The 11,415-nt window shown below is 48.9% G+C and overlaps 1 non-coding gene and 1 pseudogene across 1 annotated transcript; both read right to left on the reverse strand.

The window, feature by feature from the left end:
* Positions 1–1,431: 1,431 nt before the first annotated feature.
* LOC123358702 lies at positions 1,432–1,546 on the reverse strand (annotated as a pseudogene).
* Positions 1,547–10,949: 9,403 nt separating this feature from the next.
* Positions 10,950–11,089, reverse strand: LOC123358701. The gene has a single exon (XR_006575770.1). It is a non-coding gene; the product is annotated as a U4 spliceosomal RNA (small nuclear RNA).
* Between the last annotated feature and the right edge of the window lie 326 nt (positions 11,090–11,415).

Consider the following 11,415-nt stretch of genomic DNA (forward strand, 5'->3'; position numbering starts at 1 on the left):
GAAACCGAGCTTAGCCGAGTTACTTTGAAACTTTAAGTTTAAGAACAAATACAGCCTATTGAAAGTAGAGAGAGAGAGAGAGTGGAGGAAGTAAGTCAGAATGATAGAGCGACGTGCTCTAGCGAGGTGGGTTACCTCTTTTATAGGGCACAAGCACCGGAAATCCTTCCTCCTATGCCCAAATTTCATTCCTTACCCACAAAACATTAGGGTACACTTACTTCATAGGCTAGTATGTTTGTGCGTGTTGATGACATGTACATATGCACAAGTTCCCTTGTGGTGTACCTGTTAAGTCTGTGGGTACAACACTGAAAAAAACTCCTATGCCATTGTCCATTGTTGATAGGTCTAGGTAAAGGTCTTAGACAGGTGTGGGTATTTCTCTATTTAAGTAACAAGATAAAGGTCAATTTTCCTTTCTGAGTAAAAGGTCACACTATAGAGATGCTCACTTTGCCTTAGCTTAACATACAGGATATGGCCTGTAGGTCCTCGTAAGTCATGTGCCCCAGCCAGGGCCGCCCAGAGGGGGGGCAAGTGGGGCAATTTACCCCAGGCCCCGGGCCAGGCAGGGGCCCCCACGAGAGTTTTTCAGGGCCCCTGGAGCGAGGTCCTTCACTCGCTCCGGGGGCCCCAGAAAACTCTCGTGGAGCCCGGGCCCCCGGAGCTTCTTCACTCCCGGTCTTCGCTGGCGGGGGGTCCTTCCTCTCCGGGATAGAAGGACTCCTCCCGCCGCCGAATTACCGCCGAAGCGGGACCCGCCTCCAGAGTGCAGCCGGGTCTTTAGTGGTAATACGGCAGTGGGGGGGTCCTTCCGTTCCGGGACCCGCCGCCGAAGTGCTCCAAAGACCTGCGGTGGGGGCTGCACTTCAGCGGCGGGTCCTGCTTCAGCGGTAATTCGGCGGAGGGGGGTCCCCACCATGGGTCTTTGGGGGCACTTTGGTGGCGGGTCCCGGAATGGAAGGACCCCCCGCCACTGACTTACCGCCGAAGCGGGGCCCCCTGCCACCAAAGACCCCGGGCCCCCAGAATCCTCTGGGCGGCCCTGGCCCCAGCCCCCTAATCATTTTTATTGCCCTCTGCGGAACTCTCTCCAGTTTGTCCACATCCCTTCTCATGTGGGTCCCAACCCCAAAAGTATTCACATTTCACCCCAATGGCTCCAAAATGTACATAGGGTGCTGCCATGGTCAAGTCACTCTTGAGCCTGCTGGTGGAGAACAAGGTGAAAATTAGCCAGGATGTTACTCAGTCAATTCCCTCTGCTCCCAGCAGGTGGTATCGGAAAGCTCCAAGATGGCTCACTTCCCTTTCTCTCATCAGCTTTAGGCCCCAGGGTTACAAATGCACAAACCAGTTGGGATTCTCCCCTGGGCTCAGGGTGTGGGGCTGCTCTGAGGGGATGGACTTGCACACTTGGGATATTAGTGCGAAGATACAATTTCAATTTCTCATAAAGAAATCTGAGGGAAAAGTTTTCAACTAGCAATAATCACACCTCAGATTAACTTCATTGGTTATGATACTGCCACTTTTTTTGGGTAAAAATCTTATTTAGTGAAAGGAAAGCTGCAGTGACAGCCTGGTTACTGGGGTGCAAAACATTTTTCCCCTGGGAGAAATAAGAAATTAGAATTAGAAATTTACATCATTTGTTCCAATGTTGGCACAGGTTTAATTTTGCTTCTGTGTAGGTTTGTTTCAGGTTGTGACTGTTTGGGTTGTTTTGTTTTTTTAAATTGGAATGGAGCTTTTAATTGACATTTGCTGGATTTGAATGGCTGACCTACAACACCAGTTTTGACATTGTTCTGCATATTTTATACAGATTTGGCCAGTATTCAAGGATTCGATTCCTTTATAGGAGATTTTAGTGGTCAGGCTTATTTATTTTATGTTATTTTATCATCCTGCTGTAGCACACCTTTTCTATAAAATGTTGAAATTATTAATTTATGGTATTTGTTAGTTTTTATTTTTAAAAACAAAGTTTTTCTTAGTGTTTGGGTTTTAAATTAAGCATTGTTTTTTGTTTCAATTTTTTATTTTGGCTTTGGTTATTGATGGGATCTTTAAGAACTTTGGATTTAATACTAAAATTTGGACAGCTTTAGATTATTTAAAGTAAACCCTGTTTACTATTTTATTTTAATAAAGGTTGTATTGCTCTAACCCTTGGCCTTTAAGTGGGAAGGAGCAGAGGCATGGGCGGCATGGCCCCCGTGAAAGGTGGGGCCAGGTGATGGGGGGCACAACCCCCCCAATTTTTTTTGTCTAGCCCACCTCAGTCCCCCACCAAATGAGAAGAATCTGATGTCACCCCTGCTGGTCACTGGGTGTCACTGCTGCTCCATGGGAAACATGCTCTGTGCATTACCCAGATTGGCGGGAAACACACTCTCTGCATTACCGTGACTGGTCAGTGGTGGGTCACTGCTCCTAGAAGGCAGACACACGCTGTGCATTACGCCACCTGGCCACTGGGTGTCACTGCTGCGCCAAGGAAAACACCTTCTGTGCATTACTCTGACTGCCCACTGGGTGTCACTGCTGCGCCCAGGGAGACATAAGAATGGCCAGGCTGGTTCAGATGCAAAGTCCATCTCACCCAGTATCCTTCTGTCTTCTGACAGCGGCCAGTGCCAGGTGCCCCAGAGGGAATGACCAGAGCAGGGAATCATCAAGTGATCCATCCCCTGTCGCCCATTCCCAGCTTCTGGCAAACAGAGGCTACAGGCACCATCCCTGCCCACCCTGGCTAATAGCCACTGATGGACCTGTCCTCTGTTCATTTATCTAGTTCTTTTTTGAACCCTGTTATAGTCTTGGCCTTCACAACATCTTCTGGTGAGGAGTTCCACAGGTTAACTATGCAACTGCCCTGACTTTACCCCCCCCACCCCGGGTTGTATATGGAAAGGAGGATGAGGATGAGGAGAGCCATGATGTGTCTGTCACTGGCTGGTGCCTCAGTTTCCTCTAGGCAGCAGTGCTGCAGGCTCCTTTGATCAGTTCCCATGCAACTGTGTCCGGGAAAGGGGGAGTAGAGGCTCATGCCTCCCAGCCCCACACCCCTCCTCCAGCAGCTGGGGAATCCAGGCCAAATGTAACCCTGGTAGCTGGGCCGGGATTAGCCTGGGCCGGGGTAGGGCTGGGGAGGAATTGCGGGGGAGACAGATGCACCCGCTGTGAGGGGAGATCCTCCCATTCCCTGCCAGCCCCCCTCACTTCTTGCAGCACGGCGCCCCCTAGCACTTCTTACTCTGTCGTGGGGGTGTCTGCTGCCTGCTTCTCCCTTAGCATCATCTCTCCCCCAAGGCACTGGTGTTACCCATCCTGTGCAAACAGGCAGCCCCTGGTGTGCCCCGTGGCGCTGCCCTCCAATTGGGGGGACAGCTGGTGGATGGAATATGGGGGTGGGCAAGGCTGGGGACAAGGACTCCTGGGTTCTCCCCCCAAATCTGGGAGGGGAGGGGGGTTAGTGCGTAGAGTGAGGGAGGGGCAAGGCTGGGATCCAGGGCTCTTGCTTTTTCTGGTTTTCTCCACCTCCTGACGCTGCCTCGGTCCTTTCAGTGCATTTCCTGTTCCAAATTCGTTTGCTGACTTGTGCAACCCACCCCAGAGGTGCCTGCATCTCAGTGTTGGGTGAGGCACCCTTGGCTGCATCACCTCCTAACTGTTTCTCTCTCTCCCTGTAGGTGACCCTGCAGCACTTGGCAAACATCCGCAAGATCGTGGGGGGCGCTTTGAGCATTGAGGAGGCAGGGGCCAGGAGCCCAGCCGCCCCCCCCCCCGAATGGGACCCAGCACCCCTCCCTACTTTTTACAGGGATTAAAGAGGGGCAAAGGGGGGCAAATCAGAGGAGGGGGGTGGCCAGGGTCTGAGCAGGGGGTGGAAATTGACTGGTCGGGGGGTGAAGCAGCTGGAGGCAGCGTTAGGAGAGGGGCTGAAGGGCAAAGTCAGGGAGGGGGGAAGGAGCCGGAGTTCATCCCAGGGGGAGGTGCTGCCAGAGGGTTAAACCCCGGCACAGGCAGGGGCAGAGGGGTAACAGTTACCCCGGGGGGCTGAGACTCCAGTGTTTGCAAAAACAGGGTGGGGGGAGCGGAGGGGCTTTTCTATTTCCCCTCCCACAGGCAGCACCTCTCAGCATGGGCTTCCCAGGGCTGGGCTCTTAAAGGCACAGGCATCCCACACACCTTGCAAAGGAACAGGAGCCGGGATCTCAAACAAAAGTCAACATTTTATTAAGATGAGGTTCAAAGAAAAAAAAAAGTGTACGGTATAGAGTTTCGGCGTAGAAGTTTCTGGTGCTCAGGGAACAACATACAGCTTACCCAAGGGGTGCGAAATTCGGTTTAAAATGGGGGTGGCGTAAGAAATACATAATCTGCAATAGCCCGGACTGGGGGTAAAAGGTTAACGTACAGACACTGAGTTAGGAGGGTATGTTGTCCATATGAGGGCTACGTTCGGGTGTGGAGTATAACGAGCGGTTACGACGATGAGGATGGATTGTCCCGCGTTAGGTGAGTTTTAACGTTCGATGTTTTGGAATCTTTGCCACAATCTAGTTGAAGCAGGGTCAGTATGAAGTCTGCCCTGCCATCTGTTGGTGATCTGTCGTCAAGGTCTTTTGGGGCTGATGTCATTTGCATGGTTACACCCACCCCGGATTGCATGATGGGAGTGCTTGTCCAAATGGTCATTTCAGCTGCTGCGGGATCCCCAGTCTCTTTGTTATTGGGGCAGGAGTAATCCAGTGTATTTTCCTGTTGATTTTGGATCAAGGACAGAGTAACTGTACCTGGCATTTGAGTTCTGAGAGCGTCACCCTCGTCTGAAAAGTACTCACCATTAAGGGGTATGGGTTCCTAACGGCAGCATGTGGAGGAAGGAAGAAATGGATGTTTGTTGGTTTCTTGCAGGTGCTGCTGATGTCCTATCTGCTGTCCCTGGTGTGGAAAGACAGAGGCGGTTTTGAATCTCTTAAAATTGTTATTAGTGCTGCAGTTGCTAACCCTAAGCTTATGTCGTTAGATCTCTTTCATGGTGTATTTTGGTCCTGAGAGGTAAAAGGTGTGTTGTTAGGGTGTGAGGTAGCAAACTTTAGTTGCAGAGGTGGTGCATGTGCCACAGAAGTCGTGTGCCCTGCCCCTGTCCAAAAGTCCAGTATTTGCATAAACCCACCCACTGACCTGTGACTAACAATCTCGCTCTGCTAACTCTTCCAGCAAAACTGTTCTGCCAGGTTCTCATTCCGTACTATATTCCTGCAAACTTAAGCTTTTAAGTAGCATCAGATACCACCTGCTTCAGTATAACTAAAATTTTTACTTATCTGTATATGATTTTAGGTGTATGCTATATCATATTATTTGTAATAGGATAATAATTAATTCTATTTTTCAACTAAAGAGAGAAGAAAACCATAAATTGTGCATTTAGAGAATTCAGAAAAATCTCAGGATGTTAAACACAATCTCTCTTAAATTGCTATTCTTTGGAACCCATGTCCCTTGTCTAACGATTTTTATGTAGGTTCGGGTGAGTCCTGAAATCATGAACTGCTAAGTACCATTCTACTGTTTTTTATTCATATGACCAGGATTACTACACTTTATTACTCTTGCCCTATTAAGAGAGTTTGGGCATCCCACAGCAGCCAAAATCACCATTTGGACAAGCACCCCCATCATGCAATGCGGGGTGGGTGTGACCATGCACATCAGCAACAAAAGGCCTTTACAACACATCACCAACAGATGGCAGGGTAGAGTTCATTCTGACCCTGCTTACATCCTCCTCCAGCCAAGAATTGGTGATCCTGATAAATCACACTCCTTATACCAGCTCACTGGTATTGAATGCTGAAGTTATGGCTAGCAAAAGTAGCCACCCATCTCTGCCCTGTAGCATCCAGCTTAGCCCTTGTTAATACACATGTCAGTTGATTGTTCTCTGTCCATACCTGAAACTGAGCACAGGACAAGTAGTCTGGAAATTTCTCAGTGATGGCCCATTTCAAGGCCAAGAACTGCAGCTGGTGGATGGGATAGCGAGTTTCGCTATCGGACAGTCCTCAGCTGGCAAAGGCCACAGATTTACATTTGCCTTCCACTTCCTGGTAGGAGACTGCTCCTAGACCCTCCAAACTGGCATCAGCATGCAGGATAAACAGTTTGTTGGGTCAGCAGGGACTAGGACTGGCACATGAATCAGGCAAATAATGATTTCCCATAAAGCCCTGTCACATCTCTCATCCCGCCATGTCCCCAATGGAGAGGAGAGGAGCCCCTCCCCTGTCCCAGGCCAGGCACACCAGATCTTTGGGGGGAGCTGTCCATGGCCCAGCCCAGGTGTGCTGGAGCTGCTGGGGAGAGAAGTTCTTTCCTCAGCTCAAGCCCACCACTGATGTTGCAGTGGGGGAGAGGTATCTCTCACTTGGTTCTTAGATGCTCTGATGAGAGGGAGCAGGAGGAAGATTTTTCTTCTCCTTCCATTTCAAACTCTTCACCCCCCCAACCACTTTCTACTCTAGCCTGATCTCTCTCTCATGTCTCCAGGGCCGTCCTTTGCCATAGGCAGCCACCTAGGGCACCGCTAGGTATGGGGGCACTGCTCTGCTGGGAGTCTGGACAGATGGGAAGCAGTGGAGCATGTAAGAGCAGGGCTGCTGGGTCCTAGAGAGAGCCGAATGCAGCACAGTCTGAGGGAGGGGATTGGCTGCTGGGGTCTCTGGGAGGGGGAGGGGGAGGGGTTGAGGAGGGAGCTCACCTGTGAGTGTGACTCTCCCCCCGGCTGAGGTGAGGTGAGGCAGGCTCTGCGGCTCTGGAACCAGTATCCTCTGTTGTCCCCCATAACATCCATTCTTCTCCCGCCCTGCCCCATGGAGCACCCCCTCCTTTCTCCCTCCTCCCCAGGAGCATCCCTCTCTCTCTCCTCCCTCCCCTCCGTCAGGGCTGGGTTGGGTGAGGTGCTGGGGGGGAAGGTGTGGGGAGGCTGGCTGCCTGCTGAGGAATGAAAGTGAAAGTAACTCACTTCCTGGCAGTGAGCCAGGATTGGAATGTCACACAGGGCTGGGCTGGGGTTAGCCAGATGTGTGAAAAATCAAGACAGGGGGTTGGGGTAGGGTGAGCAGATATCCCTATTTTATAGGGCCAGGCCCAATTTTGGGGTCTTTTTCTTATATACTCTCCTTTTACCCCCCACCCCCTGTCCTGATTTTTCACACTTGCTGTCTGGTCACTCTGGATGGGGGTAATTGGTGCCTATATAAGACAAAGCCCCAAATATCAGGACTGGCCCTTTAAAATCAGGACATCTGGATCTGGTCAGCCTAGCTGGGGAGCGCGTCTCCCCCGGGCTGGCAGCTGCCAGTGATCCATCTCATCGGGGGGAGCTGCACAGGGCAGGATGAGCTGCTGTGGCTTCATGGGTGACCTGTCCCTGAGATCAGATGCTGTGCTAACTTCACCATGGTCCGTAAGGCTGGTGGTGGTGCCCATTGGCGTGTGATTGGACCTGAGGGTTTGCTGCTGCTGTTGCCACTCTGCACCCCAAGAGGTGGAATTTGGGGTCTACTGCAGCTGTTGGACCAGCAGGCTGGGGGGTGAGCCAAGCATGAAAGCAGTACTGTGTTGTCATTTAGGTTGTCATTTAATAACTTTGTTTGCCAAAAATTCTTGCTAACAATCCTGAATCCAATTTCAATATTTTTTAAAAAAAAAATCAATATCTTAGCCAAAAACAGAAAATTAAGTTGTTGACAATTATTAGTGACAGGTTTGGTTTGAGGCAGGGAGTGGGCCAGTTTTCATCAGCGAAACCAAAAATGTTGACTGACTTCCTCATAGCCTGTTACTCCTGATAAGAGCCCTCCAGCAACTGTAATATGCTCATCTCCTTACTAGTGTATAGAGCAGGGGTCGGCAACCTACGGCACACGTGCCAAAGGTGGCAGGTGAGCTGATTTTTGATGGTACGCAGCGGCAGGCTGAGCGGCTCAGCCCATCACTGCTCTGGGGTTCCGGCTGCTGCCCTATTGCCAGCTGGGATACCGGCCACCGGCCCCACTCAGCACCTGCTGCTGGCCTGGGGACCCCCAAGGAACCCCAGGCTGGCAGCGGGCTGAGCAGGCCGGCTGAACCACTCAACCTGCTGTCAGCCTGGGGTTCCATTCACTCAGCCGGCAGCGGGCTGAGTGGGCTGGTGGCGGGCTGAGCAGGGCTGGTGGAGGGTTGAGTGGCTCAGTCTGCTGCTAGTCTGGGGTGCTGGCAGCACTCAGCCTACTGCTACTCCGGGGTTCCGGCTGCCGGCCCCTTGCCAGTCAGGAGCCCAGCCGCCGGCCCCACTCTGCCTCCTGCCAGCCTGGGTGAGCAGAATCCCAGGCTGGTAGCGGGCTGAGGGGGGTTGGCGGCCGGGATCCTGGCTGGCAGGAGTTGGTGGTCAGAACCCCAGACCAGCAGGGGGCTGAGCAGGGCCTGGGATCCTTGTCTAGGGTTCCAGCCACCAGTCCCGCTCAGCCCACTGCTTGTCTGGGGTTTCATTTACTCAGCTGGCAGCGGCCTGAGCAGGACCGGTGGCCAGGACCTCAGATAATAACAATAGTTTATTTATATAATATAGAGATAGAGAGAGACCTTCTACAAACGTTAAAGTGTATTACTGGCACGAGAAACCTTAAATTACAGTGAACTTGGCACACCACTTCTGAAAGGTTGCCGACCCCTGGTATAGACTGACCATATGTTGTACTAAGATTCTCCTGCTTTTTTTTTTCCTGTGAGTCAGTATAGCTTTTGCCAGCCCAGAAGTTGGGCAGCCAATGTTTTACATTTTCACAATGTTTTCTCCAACTGTCATAAAGTAAATACATAGTTAATATGAGTTAAAAAGGCCAGGGACACTTCCTTGTGAAGAATCTGTACAGCAGATCATGCTAGAGCTGTGAAAATGTCAGTTTTTTATGGAACTTTAGAGGCAGTGATTTATCATGTATTTTATCATATGAATGTGCTGCTATTGCTAATGTCTTTCCAAACAAAAATAAGGTACAATAGGACTTCTGTAAAATTTCTGTGCTACCTTAATCTAGATGAGATGATTGTGTGCTGACTTCATTTTGGTCACTTTGTCCTTTACCTAGCAGTAAAACTAGGGTTATATTTTCCCACTGTTTGGAGACCCAGCTTATTAAACTGATTTTGCAGCCAAAAAAGCCAGAAAGATTGCTTTTAATTAAAAACAAATCTTTGTTTCAATACCTCTTCATATAAATTTCCAATAAAATTTTGACAAAATTAAAAAAATTATACTATTTGCATCATTCTGTCAAATCAGATTTTTTTCTATAGTGCTACTTCTTTAGTGCCAGTGCATCAGCATTACATTGTGCTTCATTAAGTTAAAATGGTTTTAATAACGTGAATGTGGCAAGTTTTCCAATACTGTATGCTTATATTTGTGTTGCTAAAAGCAGATCAGGCACAGGGGCACCAGTTTCATAATCTTGCCTAGGGCACCATAAATCCTAAGGACGGCCCTGCATGCCTCAATTCTCTTTTTCCTGGCCTTGTTCCAGAGCCCTCACAGCCCAATTCTCTGCCCTAACGTTGAGCCCTCTACTGCACCCTGAACCTCTCATTCCAACCCCACCCCAAAGCCTGCACCCCCAGAGCCAGTGCTCTCATCCCCCTGCACTCCAACTCTCTGTCCCATGTAGCCTGATTTAGGGTGTACTAATAATATTAATTTGGAAAATATGATGAAAATTTAATTTATTAGCTTACATTTTATTTAATTTAATTGAGTTATAAAGTTACAGTTGCATTACTGCTATTCAAAAGATACATATGGCATTGTATGCAACAAAGTTTTGGTTAATATACTCACACCCTTCCTTGATAACCTGGTGGTAAGAGACACAGAACCAGCCTTGCAGTTCAGGTTTCTCAATTCTTGAGTGAAAGATGCAGTGCTTAGAAAAAGCTAATGTTACTTTGGGTTTACTTGAATAAGTTAAACTTAAAATCAAATCCTAATAAACAAAGAATAAAAACTTAGGGAAACCGAGCTTAGCCGAGTTACTTTGAAACTTAAAGTTTAAGAACAAGTACAGCCTACTGATAGTAGATAGAGAGAGAGTGGAGGAAGTAAGTCAGAATGATAGAGCGACGTGCTCTAGCGAGGTGGGTTACCTCTTTTATAGGGCACAAGTGCCGGAAATCCTTCCTCCTATGCCCAAATTTCATTCCTTACCCACAAAACGTTAGGGTACGCTTACTTCATAGGCTAGTATGTTTGTGCGTGTTGATGACATGTACATATGCACATAAGTTCCCTTGTGGTGTACATGTTAATTCTGTGGGTACAACACTGAAAAACCCCTTATGCCATTCTCCATTGTCGATTGGTCTAGGTAAAGGTCTTAGACAGGCATGGGTACTTCTCTATTTGAGTAACAAGATAAAGGTCAATTTCCCTTTCTGAGTAAAAGGTCACACTATAGAGATGCTAACTTTGCCTTAGCTTAACATACAGGATATGGCCTGTAGGTCCTCTTAAGTCATGTGCCCCAGTCCCCTAATCATTTTTATTGCCCTCTGCTGGACTCTCTCCAGTTTGTGCACATCCCTTCTCATGTGGGTCCCAACCCCAAAAGTACTCACATTTCACCCCAATGGCTCCAAAATGTACATAGGGTGCTGCCATGGTCAAGTCACTCCCGAGCTCTCCAGTGGAGCCTGCTGGCAGAGAACAAGATGAAAATTAGCCAGGACGTTGTTCAGTCAATTCCCTCTGCTCCCAGCAGGTGGTATCGGAAACCTCCAAGATCACTCACTTCCCTTTCTCTCATCAGCTTCAGGCCCCAGGGTTACAAATGCACAAACCAGTTGGGAGTCTCCCCTGGGCTCAGGGTGTGGGGCTGCTCTGAGAGGATGGACTTGCACATTTGGGATATTAGTGCAAAGATACAATTTCAATTTCTCATAGAGAAAACTGAGGGCACTGGGAAAAGTTTTCAACTAGCAATAATCACGCCTCGGATTAACCTCACTGGCTATGATACTGCCACTTCTTATTTAGTGAAAGGAAAGCTGCAGTGACAGCCTGGTTACTGAGATGCAAGACACTTTCCTCCTGGGAGAAACAAGAAGTTAGAATTAGAAATTTACATAGTTTGTTCCAATGTTGGCACAGGTTTAATTTTGCTTCTGTGTAGGTTTGTTTCAGGCTGTGACTGTTTTGGGTTATTGGGTTGTTTTGTTTTTTTTAATTGGAATGGAGCTTTTAATTGACATTTTCTGGATTCGAATGGCTGACCTGCAACACCAGTTTTGACATAGTTCTGCATATTTTATACAGTTTTGGCCAGTATTCAAGGATGTGATTCCTTTATGGGAGGTTTTAGT

This window comes from Mauremys mutica, unplaced genomic scaffold (genome assembly GCF_020497125.1).
Source record: "Mauremys mutica isolate MM-2020 ecotype Southern unplaced genomic scaffold, ASM2049712v1 Super-Scaffold_100095, whole genome shotgun sequence".
NCBI lineage: Eukaryota > Metazoa > Chordata > Testudines > Geoemydidae > Mauremys > Mauremys mutica.